This window comes from Saimiri boliviensis, chromosome 10 (assembly GCF_048565385.1).
Source record: "Saimiri boliviensis isolate mSaiBol1 chromosome 10, mSaiBol1.pri, whole genome shotgun sequence".
Classification (NCBI taxonomy): domain Eukaryota; kingdom Metazoa; phylum Chordata; class Mammalia; order Primates; family Cebidae; genus Saimiri; species Saimiri boliviensis.
The window spans coordinates 67,783,044-67,804,204 of record NC_133458.1 but is presented as its reverse complement, the minus strand read 5'-3'; the positions used below and the strand labels follow the sequence as shown (position 1 = coordinate 67,804,204).

Sequence of the window (21,161 nt, the reverse complement as noted above, 5' to 3'; positions counted from 1 at the left end):
TGCCACCCTTCCCCCAAACCCAGGCTGCACAGCTCATGGCTCCAAAAGAGACCCCTTCCTTCCACTTGAGGAAAGAAGAGGGAAGAACAAAGAGGGCATCGTCTTACATCTTGGATACCAGCTCAGCTGCAGTAGGATAGGGCACCAGGCAGAGTTTTGAGGCTCCCATTCCAGACCCTAGTTTTCAGACAACATTTCTAGATATACTCTGGGCCAAAAGAGAACTTGTGCTTCCTTGAAGGGAAGGATACATTACTACCAGGACACATAACCTGCTGACTAAAGAATGCTTGGGCTCTGAATACCCAGCAATGATACCCAGGTAGTATGCCAATGGGCCTTGGGTGGGACTCATGTATGTGCTGACTTCAGGCGAGACCCAGCAACTTCTCAGCTGTGGTGGCTATGGTGAAAGATTCCTGCTTTAGAAAAGCAGAGGGAAAAGCAAAGGGGACTTTCTTCATACTTTACACACTACCTTGGCCACATAGGGTTAGAGCACCAAGTAGGCTCTTGGGATCCCTGATATCAGGCCTTGGCTCTTGGATGTCATTTCTGGACCTGTTCTGGGCAAGAGAGGAGCCCAGAACTCTGAAGGGTGAGTCCAAGGCCTAGCAGCATTTACCACAAGCTGACTGAACATTTCTTGGGCCTTAAGGGAACAGTAGTAGTAGCCTGACAGTAGTCCCCATGGTACTGTCATGGTGGTGACCCTGGGGTGAGGCTCCTCTGCCTGTGGAAAAGAGAGGGAAGAGTGGGAAGAGCTATATCACATGGTTTGCTTGCTGGCTGAGTCACGGCAGAATAGAATGCCAGATAGACTTCTAAGGTTTTTGATTCCAGTCCCTGACTCCCAGATGGCACCATTGAACCCACCTGGGGCCTGGGGAAGTTTGCTGCCCTGAAGGGAAGGACACAAACCTGGCTAGTTTTGCCACTTTCTGACTGTAAAGCCCTAAGGTCTTGAGTGAAAATAGATGGTAGCCAGGTAGTGGTTATAGTGGGTCTTGGGTGAGACCCAGTGGAGTTATAGTGGTGGTGGCCACAGGCATGCTTGTGTTATACCTCTCCCTGCTCCAGGTGGCTTAGAACAGAGAAACACTCTGTTTAGGAGACAGTAAGAAAACAGAACAAGAGTCTCTGCCTGGTAATCCAGGTAATTCTTCTGGATTTTATCTAAGACTATCAAGGCAGTATTTATACAAGTTTATAAGAACCACAGTGTTACTGGCCTTTGAGTGCCCCCTAAGGCAGATATAACTTAGATCACAATACACAAGTCCTTTCAAAACCTAGAAAGCCTTTCCAAGTAGGACGAATACAAACGAGCCCAGACTGTGAAGACTGCAGTAAATATCTAACTCTTCAATGACCAGACACAGACAAACATCCACACACACAAAGACCATCTAGGAAAACATGATTCAGCAAATTAACTAAATAAGGCACTAAAATTCACCATCACTTTGTGACAAACACCCTCAAACAACTGGATATAGAAGGCATACCCCAATAAAATAAAAGCCACATATGACAGAGTCCAGCTAGTATCATACTGAATGGGGAAAAAGTGAAAGCCTTCACTTCAGATCAACACAACCACTTTCACCACTGTTATTTAACATAATACTGGAAGTCCTAGCTAGAGCAATCAAACTAGAGAAAGAAATAAAGGCCATCCAAATTGGAATGGAAAAAGCTAAATTATCCTTGTTTGCACATGATATGACTTATCATATCTAGACTAGAAAAGTCTATTTCTAGACTTAGAAAAGTCTAGCCTCCACTAAAAACTAGTAGAAGTGATAAACAAATTCAGTACAATTGTAGGATGCAAAATCAACATTAAAAAATGAGTAGCATTTCTATATATCAACCATAAACAATCTGAAAAGGAAATTTAAAAAGCAATCCCATTTACAATAGCTACAAATAAAATAAAATACCTAGAAATTAACATAACCAGAAAAATGAAGGATCTCTACAATGAAAACTATGAAACAGTGATGCAAGAAATTGAAGAGGACACATTTTAATGGGAAAATATTCCATATTCATGGATTGGAAGAATCGATATTGTCAAAATGTTCACATTACCCAAAGCAATCTGCAGATTTAATGCAATCCCTATCAAAATGCCAATGACATTCTTCACAGAAATAGGAAAAAAAAATCCTAAAATTTATATGCTATCACAAAATACTCAGAAGCAAAAAGAACAAAACTGAGGGAGTTGCATTACCTCACTTTAATTTCTACTACAGAGCTGTAGTAACCCAAACAGCATGGTACTGTCATAAAAACAGACATGTAGATCAGCAGAACAGAATAGAGAAAACAGAGATAAATTCTCATATCTATAGCGAACTCATTTTTGACAAAGGTGCAAAGAGCATAGATTGAGTAAAGAAAAGTCTCTTTAATAAATGGTACTGGGAAAACTGGATATCCATATGGAGAAGGATGAAACAAGAGCCCTATCTCTTGCCATATACAAAAATCAAGTCAGAATAGATTAAGTACTAAATTTAAGACCTCAACTATGAAACTACTAAACTATGAAACTAATAAAACAGAGAAATTCTCCAGGACACTAGATTGGGCAAAGATTTCTTGAACGATGCCCCACAAGCACAGACAACCAAAGCTAAAATGGACAAATGGGGTTTGTCACATCAGGTTAAAAAGCTTCTGCACAGCAAAGGAAGCAGTCATCAAAGTACAGAGACAATTCATAGAATAGGAGGAAATATTTGCAAACTACCCAACTGACAAGTGATTAATAACCAGAATATATAAGAAACTAAAACAACTTTATGGGGAAAAAAACCTAATAATCCAATTTAAAAATGGGCAAAGGACCTGAATAGACATTTCTTAAAAGAAGAAATACAAATTGCAAACAGGTATATGAAAAGGTACACCACATCATTGATCATCACAGAAATTCAAATAAAAACTACAGTGAGCTATTATCTCATCCCAGTTAAAATAGCTTATATCCCAAAGTCAGGCACTAGCAAATGCTTTCAAGGATGTAAAGCAAAGGGAACTCTCATACATTGGGGTGGGAATGTAAATTAGTGCAATCACTATGGAGAACAGTTTTGACGTTCCACTGCAAAACTAAAAATAGAGCTACCATATGATTCAGCAATCCCACTGTCATGTATATACCTCAAAGAAAGGAAACGAGGATTTCAAAGAGACACCTGCACTCACATGTTTATTACAGCACTACTCCTAGTAATGAAGATTTGGAAAACACTTGAGTTCCATTAACAGAAGAATGGATAAAGAAAATGTGGTACATATACACAATGGAGTACTATTCAGCCATAAAAAAGAGAGATCCTGTGATTTGCAGCAATATGGATGGAACTAGAGGTCATTATCTTAAGTGAAATGAGCCAGGCACAAATAGATCAACTCCACATGTTCTCACTCATTTGTGGGCATTAAAAATTAATTGAACTCATGGAGATAGAGGGTAGAAGGATGATTACCAGAGGCTGGGAATGGTATTGTAAAGGGTGGGAGTGGAGGAAGTAGAGATGGTTAAGTAGAGTACAAAAATTATTTGGAAAAAATGAATAAGACTTAGTATTTGTTAGCAAAACAGGGTGACTATAGTCAAAAATAATTTAACTGCACATTTAAAAATAACTAAAAGACTATAATTGGATTATATTCTTTTGTATATATTGGATTAGATTGTTTGTATTGCAAAAAGTAAATACATGAGATGATGGATACCCCATTTATCCTGCTGTGATTACACATTGCATGGGTATATCAATATATCTTATGTAACCCATAAATATGTACACCTACTATGTACTCATAAAAATTAAAACATAAATTATCACTGAAAAGGGTAGAGTTTTAAATGAGTCATCCTGATTTTGAACTCAGTCTCTGAGATGTGGACAGAGAAGTGTGCCCTTCCAGCAGAGAGATTTCTTCCTTTTGTTGTACCAGAGTTTTTCACACTAGCTATGCCATTCTTATAAAACTCAGACACTTTAAGTGCCAACTAACTGTGTAGTGTGATGCCTGACTCTGATTCTTTCAGTACATTGAATATGTCATCCAGTTCTTTCGTGGGCTGTGAGGTATTAGCTGAGAAATCCACTGTTAGTGTGATATGGATTCCCTTACATGTTACCTGATGCTTTTCTCTTGCTGTTTTCATAGTTTTCTTTTTGTCTTTAGGTTTTGACAAAACCTAAAGTATGAAGTACTTTGCAGAAGACCTTTTTGGGTTGAATCTATTTGAGGATATTTGAGATTCTTGTATTTGGATGTCTATATCTCTTCAAGACCTGGTGAGTTTCTATTATTTAGTTAAATAGGTTTTCTATGCCTTTGCCCAACTCTTCTTTTGGAACTCCCCCAATTTGAATATTTGGTCACTTTATGCTGTTTATATGTAGCTTTCTAATTCTTTATTCTTTATTCTTTTCTTTTTTGGGGGGGAGGGCTCTGACTTTTTATTTCAAAGGCCTATCTGCAAGTTCACATATTCTTTCTTCTGCTTGATCTAGTATATTGTTGAAGTTCTCAATTATATTTTTAAATTTTATTTATTGCATTCATTCTTCAGTTCCAGGATTTCTCATTAGTTATTTTTCATTATACGTTTCTATCTTTTTACTTAATGTTTTGTTCAGATTGGGAATTGTTTTTTCCTGATTTCTTTGTATTACTTATTTATGTTCTCTTGTATCTCCCTGAGTTTCTTTAGTGTCACTATTTTTAATTATTTTTCAGGCATTTCATAAATTTCCTTTTTGTTGGTATCTGTTACTGGATAAATTGTTGTGTTCCATTGGAGGTGTCTTGTTTCCTTGCTTTTTTATTTTATTTTATTTTTTTCATGATTCTTATATAAGGATACAAGATTCCCAAGCTTTTTCATGATGCTTACATAAGGATAGAAGATGCTGATATCTGCACATCTGCTGTAACCGTTGTCTCTACAAATTTTATGGATTCTTTTTCTTAGGTAAATACTTTTTCCTGTAGATGTATCTATATTGTTTGTTGGGTAGGGTTATTGGCTTTGATTTTGGGTTGGCACAGTATTATCCTTTCTATATGATTTATTCATTTGTAATCAGTGTTAGTGGTGTTTGTCAATTCTTCAGTAGCTTAGGCTATGATTGTTAGTAGAGTCTGTGGCAAAGCTTTGCCAGGGATGGGGATTCCAAGTGGTTCAGTCTTGGATGACAGTGGTGGAAGTGGTAGGTCAGATGTGCAGATCCATGGCCCCAAGGTGGTGTACCAGGTGTCAATGGTGGCTGGCGTGTCTGGGTGGGCTGGTCTTTGGGGCTCCAGGCAGCTTCCTTGGGTGCTAGCAGTGGGCCAGTCAGGTGGGTGGGTCATCTCGCCCCTTGCCAGTGTGTATTGGGTCAATGGTGGTAGAGATAGTGGTGAGCTAATACTCAGGTCCTTGAGTATCATGCACAGGTGCCAGTGGTGGCATCAGAGGGCAGAGTGGGCCAGTCTCCAGGACCCCAGGTGGTACAAGTAGGTGGATGCCAGCAATAGTAGCAGCAGCAGGCTGAGTGGCCTGTACTTGGGTTTTTGGGAGACATGCATAGTCACCAGCAATAGAGGGGTGGGTCTATTTTCAGGCCCCTGGACAGAGTACCTGGGCAGCTGTGGTGGCATGGTGGGCCTATCCTCAGGCTACTGTAAAGTGTGCATTGGTGCCAGTGGTGGTGGATGGCAGGAATTGATCTCTCAACTCCTGGATAATGTGCTGGGGCCCTGACAGCAGTGGCAGTGGTGATGGGCAGGATGAGTTTGTCCTCAGGCCTCTCAGGCCATGTTTGTGGGTGCCAGCAATGGCAACAGGGATGAGTTGATCTCCAGGTCTCTGGATGACATGTGCAGGTACCTGTGGTGGTGGCTGGAAGTAGGGACCTGTCCTCAGGCCCCCTGATGGTATGCACAGATGCTCGCTGTGGTGGGTGGGGGGCACACAGTGGTATTTTAAATTTTATTTCATTTTTGGTTTATTTGCAGAAACATTTGTTCATTTGTGCTCCTGTCACCTGGATCACTTATTCAGGGTGGCAATGACTCAAGCTCTCCAATTTCTTTCATTCTTGATTTCTTGTAGACTTGGGTGAGGATTCCTAGGAGTGAAGATTTAATGTAACTGCCTATCAAACTATAAATGAAATTCTGTTGCATGATTCACAATCTGAGTCATCAAATATTATTTTTGGCATGTCAGGGACATTCTATAGTTACTGAAAATAGACTTCACACTTAATACATACTGATAGTGCTGACAGAAATGGTTTTATTGAGAATTTATTTCTTTCTTGTTAGATGTTAATACAACTGAAAATTAGTGCAGGTAGTAAATTTTGCTCAAATAAAGGTAAGAAGTTTTACATTAAATATGTATTCATATTTATGTGTTTATGTGTGTATGCTTATGCAAGTATATATGTATATGGTTGAACCATGTGAAATTACAGCTTCTTTAGGTCAAAAATAGACAAATTTCAGCAATATCATATGTTTCATATGTGTATTTTTATATATTTTAGATTTTAACTGCCTTATGAAAGCAATAGCAAAGTAATGTCTAGTTTTTTTTCCTTAAAAAGAGGAACAATCAAGCTAGTCACTTGTGTCCTAAAACAAAATTTTCTTTATAGTTGTACTTCAGTATCATTGAGAGATTTTTTTTTCCAGGATCCCCTATGGATATTAGAATCCATGGATGCTCAAGTCCTTTATAAATGGTATATTTTCATATAAGCTATGCACATCCTACTGTATATTTTAAAACATCATTGTTACTTATAATACCCAGTGCAATGTAAATGCTATGTAAATAGTTGTTATATTGTTTAGGGAATAATGATAAAAAGAAAGTCTTTACATGTTTAATACAGATACAACCATCATTTTTTCCCCAAATTTAAAAAAATTCATAGTTTGTTGAAGCCATGAATGCGGTACCCATGGATACATAACCCATAGATACAGAGGGCCAACTATATACAAAATATTTTAATTATATGGAATGATGGACCAAATACTATAATAAGAATGTCCTGTCTCACCGAAAACTTAAGAATGCTTTTGTCCTTCCTCTAGTTAATTCTTTCAGGGTCAGAGCATATCTATCGATGAAGGCTGACATCACCATTCTAGTCCACAGTATGAGATTTTTTTCCCCACTGAACTCAGTGATCTTTCCTTTTCTACCATTATTATAGTAACTCTATATTACCTTGTTTTTAAATAAATTATAAACTCCTTGGGAACAGAGACCATATCTTGTTTATCCACAGCCCTGCAGGATCTGTTGATTTAATTGAGGATTTGACTTGAAAAGCATTCCAAATAGGGTTTAATTATCTAAGTTGGTGGAGTGATAAGGAATGGCAGAAGACAAAAAATGATGCATCTTGGGAAGTCAATCAGATCATTCTGCTATCAGGAATTTACAGTCTCCATTGGGAGACAATGCAGCAACTCATGAGGGGTTTAGTGAGGTAAAATAATCTGTGTTGTAGATTCTCTTAATTGTTCTATATCTAACAGAGTGGTAAGAGGAAGCTTAATCTGCCAGATTGGATGTTCTCTGGCTAAATCGAGTGAAACAATCTTCATCTATTGATTTTAGTATGGCACTGACACACATTTAACTGGTAAATAATAAAAGTCTGCCAGTTACCTAGTTTGTGCACTTATATTGATAATAAGGTGGCATTTTCCTTGATAGATGAATTTGAAGATATATATATATATATATATATATATATAATCTACAAATATAAAAATCCAATTTTTAGTATGTTCTAATGTTTACCAACACTGTCTTCAACAAAATACGCCATATCTCGAAAGCCAATGATAATTTTAATCACAGCCAGGGAAAGACCTTCGAGTAATTAATGATAATATTTCAGCTAACAATTTTTTCTTCTTTTGTCCTTTCTATTTTTGTAAGACAACTTAGTGCCCTAAAGAAGAAGAAAGATAATGGTTCACAGTCAATGCTTACGGACCAGACACCTAATCTGAACTTAACCATAAAGTCAATATTCCACCTTATCAGTGTAGAAATGTCAAGCATAGCAAGAAACATGAGAAAATTTCCAAGTGATTTCTCTTTTTTATGTTTCAGTGTTCACAGCTATGTGGAAGGGTTTCAACATCAGATAAGACAAAATGGCCTTCGGGAGAAAAAAAAAAGAGCAAATTACAATAGTTGCACTTGCCGAAACCACAGTTTATGAGAGGAAAGCAGACACTGGAGATGTATTCTGTTTTCTCCTAACACATTCCCTGGGTCACCTTCTTGCCTGTGTGGTGCTAGCACTTGATTGTTACCCATAGCCAGCAGCTTTTAAGAGACGGTTAGAGTAAAATGTCTCCTTGCTGAGTAGTCATAATTTGTTGCCATGCAGTACAATTGACACAAATCATTTGCATTCTAAGATTCCATACCTAGGAGTAGATGTGTCAAGCATGACTGGAAGGACTGTGGTTCTGCAAAACAGGAGCTCTACCAGGATTTCCTGGAAGTTATGGCCAGTTAATGTTTATAAAGAGGTTTTCAACATTGTAAGAGCTTCAGGACCTTTGTCAGAATTCCATCTCACTCCACAGGACTCCAGCTAACCTCACCCACATAATGGCTGTTGAAAGTTTTGTTTTGTTAGAAAATAATGTTACACTGGAAAAACCTATACTGTACTCACATTTAATGATATGTTTGGACTATCTGTCAGCATTGAAACATTTGGTTATGGAAAAAGAAACAACACAAGAAAGAAAAGTGGTGACTTAAATTGATAAATATGCATTGTTGCTAAGTGACTTTTTGAGGAATTGTGGGTAGGCTTGACATTACAGGGAACATGAACATGGAGATCTGAAAAATGCTGATAGAGAAAACATCATGTCAGCTGGTACTACAACTAGAAAGGACCTATATGAACTAGATTCACAGAACAGTGAGTCATAGAATTCACCAAGGGCAGTGACCAAATGTTTCAAACTATGTATATAATAAGAATCACATAGGTGCTTGTTGAAAATACAGATTCCCATGGCCTTCCCTCTGGAGATTCTGATTCAGGATGTTAAAATAATTCATGTAGAGGCCATTACACTGAGGTGGCTCCATTTCTCTGAGTTTCTACTAAACAAACTGAAACCCAGCTCAGTTTCAACAGGAAAACAACCAAACTGCCAACTGACCTCTAGTGAGACTTTCTACTAGAATCATCCAAATAAGGCTACTGATCCACTTTAACCAATAATATATTTATTTGCCTTGCTTTATTCATTCACCCTAAAAAGCTTTCTCCTCCTGCCCCTTTGGTGGAGCCCTCTAACTGCTTGTGGTCTGGAGCCCAATTCAGGAATCACTGAATGCTCAAATAAACTGTAATATTTTAATGTGCCTCAGTTTATCTTCTTCTTCTTCTTTTTTTTTTTTTTTTTTTTTTTGAGACAGGGTCTCACTCTGTCACCCAGCCTGGAGTGCAGTGACGCAATCATGGCTCACTGCAGCCTCAACCTCCTAGGCTCAAGTGATCCTCTTACCTCAGTCTCCCAAGTAACAGGGACCACAGGCATGGGCCACCATACCTGGCTACTTTAAAAAACAAATATTTGTAGAGATGGGATCTCCCTTTGTTGCCCAGGATGCTCTTGAACTTCTGGGCTCCAGCGATCCTCTCACTTTGGCTTCCCAATGTGCTGGGATTACATGAGTGAGCTACTTCTCCTGGCCTCATTTTGTCTTTCAACATGTAAGACTGTGGTATTACTGGAAACCTGTTTTTTTAAAAAAAAGATATTTGGAGATTTTATCATCAGACAGATTTAGAAACATTGCTGTACAGCATCCTAGCAAAATGCAAGTAACATAGTAGGTACTCAGAAATGGGATGAATGAATGGAAAAAAGAAAAAAACATAATGAGGATGCCAGAAAGGCAGTCCCAGCCCCTGATTTTGCTGCGTGTGCCAGGGCTCCTGGTCTTGTACAGTTAACTCCCGGATGTGGGAGGAATGACCTTTGGAAGCAGCTAATGAAGGTTAGGTTTTTGAATGTCACATGGAATAATGCTCCTTCCCCTTTGTCCTTTGTTGGAATGTCATAGTGACATAAAAAGAAAGACTATATCATTAAATTGAATGAATGCTAAGTGTTAAAAACAGAAAGAACCCTGTTTAAGTCACTCTCAGGAAGAAATCTTTTTATATGAGTCTTTCCTGCCACCAGACATAAACCCACCAGGTGTAAACCATCCTACCTCTTTAACCTCTCCATAAAGGCATGAAGGAGAAGTGGTGTTGAGAGAAGTATTCCGAACTCCATGTGGACAGTGCAATTAATAATTTCTATACGATTTGACAACCTAGTTTTTTTGATTCTGTTTTTTAACTTTGTTTGGTCTCCAGGGGAATTGTTTAATACACTCTATGGCAAATGAGAAGGATATCCCTCCATACAATGTATAATACCTTGTTACAATAAAAGCCTCAGAAATATGGGAGCTGAGGGCATGGACTGGAATGAGAGAAGGGTAGAATCCATACCTTTATGCCACTGTAAGGTCCTCTGGTAGAGTATGAGCACATGAGAGGTTATGGGACTGGACTGAGAAGACCCATTCACCCCTTTTGTTAAAAATTTATGGCTGACCATCATCATCATGGGGTTAATTTAGAGTCATTTAATTTCTATAGAGGAGAGAATAGACAACACAGGACAAAAGGAGCCCCAGCGAATTTGTTGGAACTTGTCATGCTCTAACAGAGTAAATAACAGAGTAAATAATCACTCTGTTGATTATTTCTTTTGCTGTGCAGAAGCGTTTTAGTTTAATTAAGTCCAGTTTGTCATTTTTGTTGCCTGTGCTTTTAAGGTCTTAATCATAATTTTTTTGCCTAGATCAATGTCCAGGAGAGTTTTCCCCAGGTTTTCCTGCTAGTATTTTTATAGTTTTGGGTCTTACATTTAAGTCTTTAATCTGTTTTGAGTTGATTTTTGTATATCATAAAAAGATGGGGGTCTAGTTTTATTTTACATGTGGCTATTGAATTTTCTCAGCACCATTTATTGAACAGGGTTTTCTTCCCCCAATGTAATTTCCTGTTGGCTTTGTCAAAGATCAGTTGTTTGTAAATATGTGGCCTTATTTCTGGGTTCCTTATTCTATTCCATTGGTCCATAAGTCTAATTTTATACTAATACCAGGGTGTTTTAGTTACTTTAGCCTTGTAGTATATTTTGAAGTCAGGTATATTGTAGTATATTTTGATGTGCCTTGAGATTTATTCTTTTTGCTCAGGATTACTTTGGCTATTCAGGCCTTTTATTTATTTTTTCTTTTTTTGGTTCCACATGAGTTTTAGGAGTCTAGTCACATTTTAATGTTGTGAAGAATGGCATTGGTATTTTGACAGGGATTGCACTGATCTGTAGATTGCTTTGGACAATACAGTCATTTTTAATAATATCAATTCTTTCAATTCATGAACATGGGATTTTTTTAAAAATTATTTTTGGGTGTCCTCTTCAATTTCTTTTGTTTCTCTCTCTCTCTTTTTCTTTTTTTTCCTCCTACTCTGTCACCCAGCCTGGAGTGCAGTGGCACAATCACAGCTTACTGTAGCTTTGACCTCCTGAGTTTAGGCAGTCCTTCTGCCCAAGCCTCCCAAGTATCTTGCATGCCACCATGCCCAGCTAATTAATTTTTTTTTTTTTTTTTTTTGTAGAGAAAAGGTCTTGCTATGTTGCCCAGGCTGGTTTTGAACTCCTGGGCTCAAGTGACCTTCCTTCCTCAGTCTCTCAAATTGCTGGCATTACAGGCGTGAGCCGCTGTGCCTGGCCTTCCAATTTCTTTCATCATTGTTTTGCAGTTTTCTTTGTAGAGGTCTCTTGCCTCCTTGATTAAATTTATTATTAGATATCTTTTTGTAGCTATCATAAATGGAATTGCCTTTTTGATTTTCTTCTCAGCTAGATCATTATTGGTATATAGAAATGCTATGGATTTTTGTACATTGATCTTGTATAATGCAGCTTAATGAATTTATTTACAAAATCTGAGATTTTTTGGTGGAGTCTTAAGGTTTTTCTAGGTATAAGATCACATCATCAGCACAGAGGGACAATTTGATTCCCTATTTTCCGATTTGGATGCATTTTATTCATTTATCTTGCCTGATTGCTCTGGCTATGGCTTCCAATACTATAGTAAATAAGAATAATGAAAGTGGACATCCTTGTCTTGTTCCACTTTTTAGAGGAAAGTCTTTTGGCTTTTCCCCATTTAGCCTTCCTCCCTTCCTCCCTCCCTCCCTCCCTTCCTCCCTTCCTCCCTCCTTCCCTCCCTTCCTCCCTCTCCCTCCCTTCTTCCCTCTCCCTTCCTTCCTCCCCTCCCCTCCCCTTCCCTTTCCTTCCCTCTTCTTTTTATCTTTCTTTTTTCTCCTTGTCTGGTTTTAGTATTAGTGTGACGCTAGCCTCATAGAATGAATTAGGGAGAATTCTCTCCTCTTTGGGTTTTCAGAGTAGTTTCAGGGAGATTGCTATTGGTTCTTCTTTGAACATTTGGATGAATTTGGCTGTGGATCCATCTGTCTTGGGATTTTCTATATTGGGAGCCTTTTTGTTACTGATTCAGTAACAATACTCATTATTTGTCTGTTTAGGTTTTGTATTTCTTCCTGATTCAATCTTGGTAGACTGTTTGTTTCCAGGAATTTATTCATTTTTTTCTAGTTTTTCAGTTTGTCAGTGTATAGTTGTTTATCATAGTCTGTGATGATTTTTTCCTGTCATATCAATTCTACTGTCTCTTTTTTCATGTCTTATTTTGTTTTTTCGGGTCTTCCTTCTCCTTTTCTTGATTAGTCTAGCTAAGTGGTTTATCAATTGTTTCTATCTTTTTAAAGAGCCAACTTTTCATTTCATTGATCCTTTTTAAAAGTCTCTATTTCATTTAGTTCTGCCCTGGTATTAATTAGAGTTTGGTTTATTTTAATTTTCTAGTTCCTTGAAGTGTCTTGTTAGATTGTTAATTTGCAATTTTTCTACATTTTCAATGTAGGCATTTATTAATACAAATTTTCCTTTTAGCACTGCTTTTGCTGTATTCCAGGGGTTTCAGTGTATTGTATTTTTGTTTCAATAATTTTTTAAAATTTGCTTCTTAATTTATTCTTTGACCCAGTGGTTATTCAGGAGCATGCTGTTTAATTTCCATGTATTTGTATAGTTTCCAAAGTTCTTCTTGGGATTAATTTCTAGTTTTACTCCATTGTGACCTGGGAAGATACTTGATATGAGTTTGATTTTTAAAACTTTGTTGAGACTTGTTTTGTGGTCTAACATATGGTCTATTTTGGTAATGTTCCATGTGCTGATGAGAATAATGTATAGTCTGCAGTTGTTGGATAGAATGCCTGAAAATGTCTGTTATGTCCATTTATTCTAAAGTCTAGTTGAAATTCAATTTTTTTCTTGTTGTTATTTCTGTGTAGATGATTGTCTTTGATGATTGTCAAAATGGGGTGTTGAAGTCCCTCACTATTATATTACATGCAGTCTATCTCTGTATATAGATCTAGTAATATTTGTTTTATGAATCTAATGCCCCAGTATTGGGTACATATATATTTAGAATTGTTATATACTCTTGCTGCATTAATCCTTTATCTTCATGTAATTTCCTTCTTTTTTTTTTTCTGTTCTTGACTTAAAGTCAACTTTGCCTGATATAAGTACAGATGCTCCTGCTTGCTTTTGGCTTTTGTTTGCATGGAACATCTTTTCCCATTCCTTTACTTTCTTAGTCTATATGTGTCTTTACTGGTAAGGTGGGCTTTTCAGTCTATATGCTGATAGGCATGTAGGCTGGTAAGTAGCATATGGTTGTATCATTTAAAAAAAGACTGTTTAGCCATTCTGTCTTTTATATGGATAATTTAATGTGCTTATGCTCAAAATTATTGTTGACATGTGTGGCTTTGTTCCTGTCATGTTATTAGCTGTTTTCTGGTTGTTTTATATATTCTTTGTTCTTTTCTTTTTCTCTTATTGTTTGTCATTGTGGTCTGATGAATTTCTCTAGTGATACTGTTTGAGTCCTTTCTCTTTCCCTTCTTTGTGTAATTGCTTTACTAGTGAGTTTTATAATTTTATTTGTTTTCATGATGGTAAATGTCATCCTTTCACTTCCAGATTTAGAATTCCCTTGAGTGTTTCTCATAGAACCAATTTAGTGATAATGAATTCCCTCAGTATTTTATTTCTCCTTCACTTACGAAGGATTACTTGGTGGATATAGTATTCTTGGTTGCCAGTTTTTCTTTCAGCACTTTGAATTTATTATCCCATTCTCTTTTGGTCTGTAAGGTTTCTGCTGAGAAATTTGTGTTGGTCTTATAAGGATTCCCTTATAGTTGTCTAGGTGCTTTTCTCTTCCTGTTTTAAGATTTGTTCTTTATTTTGACAGTCTGAGTATCATGTGCTGTGGAGAAGACCTTTTTGCATTGTATCTTCCTTGGGATCATTTAGCTTCCTTTATCTGAATGTTTAAATTTTTTGCTAGACTTGAAAAGTTTTCATCTATTCTTTTGGAAAATAGATTTTCTCATCCTTTCATTGTTCCTATTTATTCTTGGGATACTAGTATTTTATATATTTGGCCACTTTATGTTGTACCAAATCTCATAAAGGCCTTGCTCATTTTTTTATGCTTGTTTCTTTATTTTTGTCTGACTGGGTTATTTAAAAAAAAACCTGCATTCAAGTTCTGAGATTTTTTCTTCTGCCTAGTCTGTTGTTTAAGCTTTCAGATGTATTTTATATTTCTTACTGAATTTCTATTTGGTTCTGTTTAAAAAAGCCTCTATCTATATTTTTGATACTTTCTTCATTTAATCATGAATTGTTTTCCTGATTTCCTTGTGTTTTTCAAAATTCTCTTTCATTTCATTGACTTACTTAAAATCAATATTTTGAATTCTTTATCTAGAATTTTGAAGATTTATTTTTAGTTAAGATCAATTTTTGGACAATTATTGTGTTCCCTTTCAGGTATCATATGTCCTTGCTTTTTCATGTTTACTGTATCCTTACATTGATATTTGCACATCTGGTGTAACAGTCACTTCTTTCTATTTTTCTATTTGCTTTCAAAGGGGAAGACTTTTTCCTGAAGATGAATCTGTGGTGTTGGTTAGGCAAGAACATTGGCTTTGATTCTGGGTATGGGCAATGCTGTAGTCTCTGTATAATTTCTTTGACTATAAACAGCATTAGTGCTTTCTTAGATTTACATGGAGAGTTAGGGTACAGTTATTGGTGGAGGCTTTGATGAAGTTGTGCTGGGAACTGGAAAGCCATGTGGGTCAGGGTTTAGGCCCCAGTGATGGTAGTAGTAGACTGAACATGCCTGTCTTTTTGTCCAGGGTGATGTATGCCGGCAGCTGTGTTGGCAGTTCCCAGGGGGCCTATGCTTGGGCCTTCAGGTGGCTTGCTTGGATGCCAGTAATGGCAGTGGTGGGGCAGGTTAGGTTCTTGGGTCCCTGGGCAACCAGAGTGGTATGGGCTATCATGGTGGCAGTGATGGGCTGACCCTCTGTGTCCTGAGCAGTGCAGGCTGATGTTGCTGCTGGCTGCAGTTCAGGGTTGCTCCCAACACCCCCAGATATGCCACTCTCAAACTCTCCTTCTCTTTGTTGCAGCAGTTGTGCAGTGCCACACACAGGGAGGGAGGGACCCTGCTTCCATGCACAAGCCTAGGCATGAGAGCCAAGCTACCATGGGGCGGGTTGGGGGTGGGGGGTGTTCAGAGTCACCACTCACCATCCTAGACAGGTAACCCTCCAGCTCTCCCTTGGCCAAGCCTCCAGCAGTAGTAGGAGTGGGTGTGTGGAGGGTGAGGAAGATTCCTGTTCTCTGTGCAAGAGCCTGAGTCCAGAGGTTGCTCTACTGGTAAGGAGGATTTCACTCTTTGCCTGCAAAGCTGAGCACAGCGTTTGTGCCACTGCTAGGGGCAGGGTCTTTTCTCACAGCCCCAGGTAGGGAGTTCTCAGGTTCTGGAAAGTGCATTCTTTGGTTTCGTTTGTCCCAGGGGCTGCCTTTTGCTACATGACACTGTCTTTCCCTGGGGAGCAGTACTTCTTAGCTAGAATACTAGAGAGCTTGCAATACCTTTGGGTCCAGGCGGTGCTGTACTGCTGTAGCCTTCTGAGCAAATTCTGAGGAATCTCAGTGGAAGCTCCCAGGATGTGGAGGTATAGGGGCTATTATCCCAGAGCAGGATGCAGTTCCATGATAGTTTACTTTCAAAATGGGTCCCTACCACAGCTGATCACGTCTCAGCAGCATTTGAATGACACAGTGCGAGTTCTCTGTCAGGTGCAATGTTTTGCAGGGTCTCCAGATGACTGCACATGCTAGTGTCAGGGTTTATGTATGTAGAGTAACTCTCCTGTGGTTCAGATAACAACAGCCTGTGGCAGGGATGTGAACAACTGAAGCTTTCTCACTTACCCTTTCCCCTGTCATACCAATCCCCTTGCTACTGATTGATCTTGGCTGAACTGGCTGCTTGCTTCCTTCCCCTTTTGTGCCTCAGGTATTTTCTTTGAGCTCTCTGTTGGATTCTAGTGTACTCTTCTAGATGTCCTATTTGAGGTATAATTGTCTATTCATAATTTTCATTCTTTCTGAAGAGGCCAGGTGTCTGATGTCTCTAGTTAGCCATCTTGTGGCCTCTTCATTTTAGCTCAGTGAGGTCCATGTAGGACTCCTATCTACAGAGCTATTGTTTTTCTTAAGGTCCACCAAATTGTACAAACTGCAGGCACCATAAAACTTAGGTCTTCCATGGATAGGCCAAAAACCTGAGTCCCACTCCCAGCCCTGTGCCTCATTCCCCTGAACTCCTCTGAGGTAAGGGGTTACCCAGGCTGCCTGCTCACATCTGTCCTCTTTCTGGATAAACTGGACAACTGGGTCCTTGCCTTCTTCAAAAGCTGGTTAGGGGACTGCACCTGTCCCTGGGAATGGAGGTGTCAATGGTGGAATCGTCAGATTGGTAGTGGCCGGAGCAAGGGGCAGGTGACATGATGGGCTGACAGGTAGCAGGGTCTGCAATACTGACTTTTTAAAAGGTGTGGTTACTGCATTCAATGAATGCAACATCACTATAGTTTTATTTTATTTTTTTAATTTTTACTTTAGGTTCAAGGTTACATGTACAGAACAATGCAGGTTTGTTACATAGGTATACATGTACATGGTGGTTTGCTGCATCTAACAACCCGTCACCTACATTTTGAGCCCTACATGCATTTGCTATTTGTTTTGATCGTTTCCCACCCCTCACCTGATGCTGACAGGTCCTGGTATGTGTTGTTCCTCTCCCTATGTTCGTGTGTTCTTATTGTTCAACTCCCATTCATGAGTGAGAATATGTGGTGTTTGGTTTTCTGTTCCTGTATTAGTTTGCTGAGGATTATGGCTTCCAGCTTCATCTATGCCCCTGCAAAGGACATGATCTCATTCCTTTTTATGGCTGCATAGTATTCCATTATACATATGTACCACATTTTCTTTAGTCTGTTATTGATGGGCATTTGTGTTGGTTCCATATCTTTGTTATTGTGAATAGTGCTACAGTAAACATACATGTGCATGTATCTTTATAAAAGAATGATTTATATTCCTTTGGGTATATACCCAGTAATGGGATTGCTGGGTCAAATGGTATTTTTGGGTCTAGATCCTTGAGGAATTGCCACACTGTCTTCCACAACGGTTGGACTAATTTACACTCCCACCAACAGTGTAAAAATATTCCTATTTTTTCACAGCCTCTTCAGCATCTGTTGTTTCTTGACTTTTTAGTAATCACCATTCTGACTGGCATGAGATGATAATCTAATTGTGGTTTTGATTTGCATTTTTTTAATGATCAGTGATGTCGAGCTTTTTTTCATATGTTTGTTGGCTGCATTAATGTCTTTTTTTGAGAAGTGTCTGTTCATGTCATTTGCCCACTTTTTGATAAGGTTGTTTATTTATTTCTTGTATATTTGTTTAAGTTTCTTGTAAATTCTGGATACTAGATCTTTGTCAGATGGGTAGATTGCAAAAATTTTCTACCATTCTGCATTCTGTAGGTTGTCTCTTCACTCTAATGATAGTTTATTTTGCTGTACAGAAGCTCTTTAGTTTAATTTGATTTTAAATTTGTCAATTTTAGCTTTTGTTGCAATTGCTTTTGGCATTTTTGTCATGAAGTCTTTACCTATGCCTGTGTCCTGAATGGTATTGCCTAGGTTTTCTTCTAGGGTTTTCACAGTTGTAGGTCTTATGTTTAAGTCTTTAATCCATCTTGAGTTATTTTTTGTGTAAAGTGTAGGGAAAGGGTCCAGCTTCAGTTTTTTTGCATATGGCTAGCCAGTTTTCCCAGCACCATTAATTAAATAGGGAATCCTTTCCCCATTACTTGTTTTTGTCAGGTTTGTCAAAGATCAGATGATTGTAGGTGTGTGGTCTTATTTCTGAGGACTGTGTTCTGTTCCATTGATCTATATGTCTGTTTTGGTATCAGTACCATGTTGTTTTGGTTACTGTAGGCTTGTAGTAGAGTTTGAAGTCAGGTAGTTTAATGCCTCCAGCTTTGTTCTTTTTGGTTAAGATTGTCTTGGCTACACAAGCTATTTTTTGGCTTCATATGAATTTTAAAGTAATTTTTTTCTAATTTTCTGAAGAATGTCAATAGTAGTTTGATTGGAATAGCATTGAATCTGTAAATTACCTTGGGCAGTATGGCCATTTTCATGATACTGATTCTTCCAAGCCATGAGTATGAAATGTTTTTCCATTTGTTTGTGTCCTCTCTCATTTTCTTGAGCAGTGGTTTGTAGTTCTTTAAGAGATCCTTCATGTTTCTTGTTAGCTGTATTCCTAGGTATTTTATTTTCTTTGTAGCATTTGTGAATGGGTGTTCATTCATGATTTGGCTCTCTGCTTGTCCATTGTTGGTGTGTAGAAATGCTTGTGACTTTTGCACATTGATCCTGAGATTTTGCTGATGCTGCTTATCAGCTTATAGAGCTTTTGAGTTGAGATAATGGGGTTTTTAAAATATAGGATCATGCCTGCTAGCAGAGACAGTTGGACTTCCTCTCTTCCTATTTGAATATGCTTTATTTCTTTCTCTTGCTGGATTGCCCTGGCCGGAGCTTCCAATACTATGTTGAATAGGAGTGGTGAGAAAGGGCATCTTTGTCTTGTGCTGGTTTTCAAAGAGAATGCTTGCAGTTTTTGCCCATTTCATATGGTGCTGGTTGTGGTTTTGTCATAAATCGCTCTTATTATTTTGAGATATGTTCCGTCAATACTTAGTTTATTGGGACTTTTTGACCTGAAGGGATGTTAAATTTTGTTGAAGGCCTTTTCTGCTTCTATTGAGATAATCATGTGGTTTTTGTCATTGGTTCTGTTTATGTGGTAGATTACATTTATTGATTTGTGTGTGTTGAACCAGCCTTGCATCCCAGGGATGAAGCTAACTTGATCATGGTGGATAAGCTTTTTGATGTGCTGCTGGATTCAGTTTGCCAGTATTTTATTGAGGATTTTCTCATCAACGTTCATCATGAATATTGGCCTGAAGTTTTCTTTTCTTCCTTTGTGTGTGTATGTGTGTGTGTGTGTGTGTGTGTGTGTGTGTGTGTGTGTGTGTGTTTGTCTGCCAGGTTTTGGTATCAGGATGATGCTGACTTCATAAAATGAGTTATGGAAGAGTCCCTCCTTTTTAATTCTTTAGAATAGTTTCAGAAGGAATGGTACCAGCTTTTCTGTGTATCTCTAGTAGAATTCAGCTGTGAATCCATCTGGTCCTGGGCTTTTTTTTTTTTTTTTTTTTTTTTTTTGGTTTGTAGGCTGTTGATTACTCCGTCAATTTTCAGAACTTGTTATTGGTCTACTCAGGGCTTTGACTTCTTCCTGGTTTAGTCTTGGAAGGGTGTATGTTTCCAGGAATGTATTCATTTCTTCTAGATTTTCTAGTTTATTTGCATAGAGGTGTTTACAGCATTCTCTGATGGTAGTATGTACTTCTCTAGAGTCAGTAGTTATATCTCATTTATCATATTTTATTGTGTCTATTTGTTTCTTCTTTGTTTTTTCTTTATTAATATAGCAAGTGGCATATTTTATTAATTTTTTCAAAAACCAGCTCCTGGATTTATTGTTTTTGAGCATTTTTTGTGTCTCTAGCTTCTTCAGTTCCACTCTGATCTTAGTTATCTCTTTTCTTCTACCTTTTGGATTTGTTTGCTCTTGTTTCTGTAGTTCTTTTAACTGTGATGTTAGGGTGTCAATTTGTGATCTTTCTTGCTTTCTGATGTGGGCATTTAATGCTATAAATTTCCCTCTTACCCCTACTTTAGCTGTATCCCAGAGATTCTGATACATTGTCTCTTTGTTTTCATTGGTTTCAAAGAAATTCCTGATTGCTGCCTTAATTTCATTATTTACCCAGGAGTCATTCAAGAGCAGATTGTTCAATTTCCATGTGGTTTTGAGTGAGTTTCTTAATCTTGAGTTCTAATTTGATTGCACTGTGGTCTGAGAGACTGTTGGTTATGATTTCTGTTCTTTTGCATTTGCTGAGGAGTGTTTTACTTCCAATTATGTGGTCAATTTTAGATAAGTGCCATGCGGCACTGAGATAAATGTCTATTCTATTGTTTTGGGATGGAGAGTTCTGAGGACATTTATTAGGTTCACTTAATCCAGAATTGAGTTCAATTTCTCCATATCCTTGTTAATTTTTTTGTCTCATTGATTTGTCTGATATTGACAGTGAGGTGTTAAAGTCTCCCACTATTATTCTGTGGGAGTTTAAGTCTCTTTGTAGGTCTCTACGAACTTGTTTTATTAATCTTGGTGCTCCTGTATTGGGTGCATATATATTTACAATAGTTAGTTCTTCTTGTTGAATTAATCCCTTTACCATTATGTAATGCCTTTCTTTGTCTTTTTTTTTTTTTTTTTTTTTTTTTTTTTTTTGTTGTTGTTGTTGTTGGTTTAAAGTCTGTTTTGTCAGAATCCAGGATTACAATCCCTGCTTTCTTCTG

At 37.9% G+C, this 21,161-nt stretch overlaps 1 protein-coding gene across 9 annotated transcripts in view; it reads left to right on the top strand.

Moving 5' to 3' along the window:
• The window catches only part of MTERF1 (mitochondrial transcription termination factor 1), a 491,946-nt gene that overhangs the window by 167,390 nt on the left and 303,395 nt on the right, over nucleotides 1-21,161 (top strand). Inside the window, exons 4-5 of one of the 9 annotated variants that reach the window (XR_012512104.1) lie at nucleotides 4,216-4,328; nucleotides 4,896-5,008. The exons of 7 other annotated variants lie outside the window; for them this stretch is intronic. The gene's annotated coding sequence lies outside the window, so the exon portion shown is untranslated. The remainder of the gene's footprint in view (nucleotides 1-4,215; nucleotides 4,329-4,895; nucleotides 5,009-21,161) is intronic. One more of the 9 variants, XR_012512103.1, reaches the window with a different exon arrangement.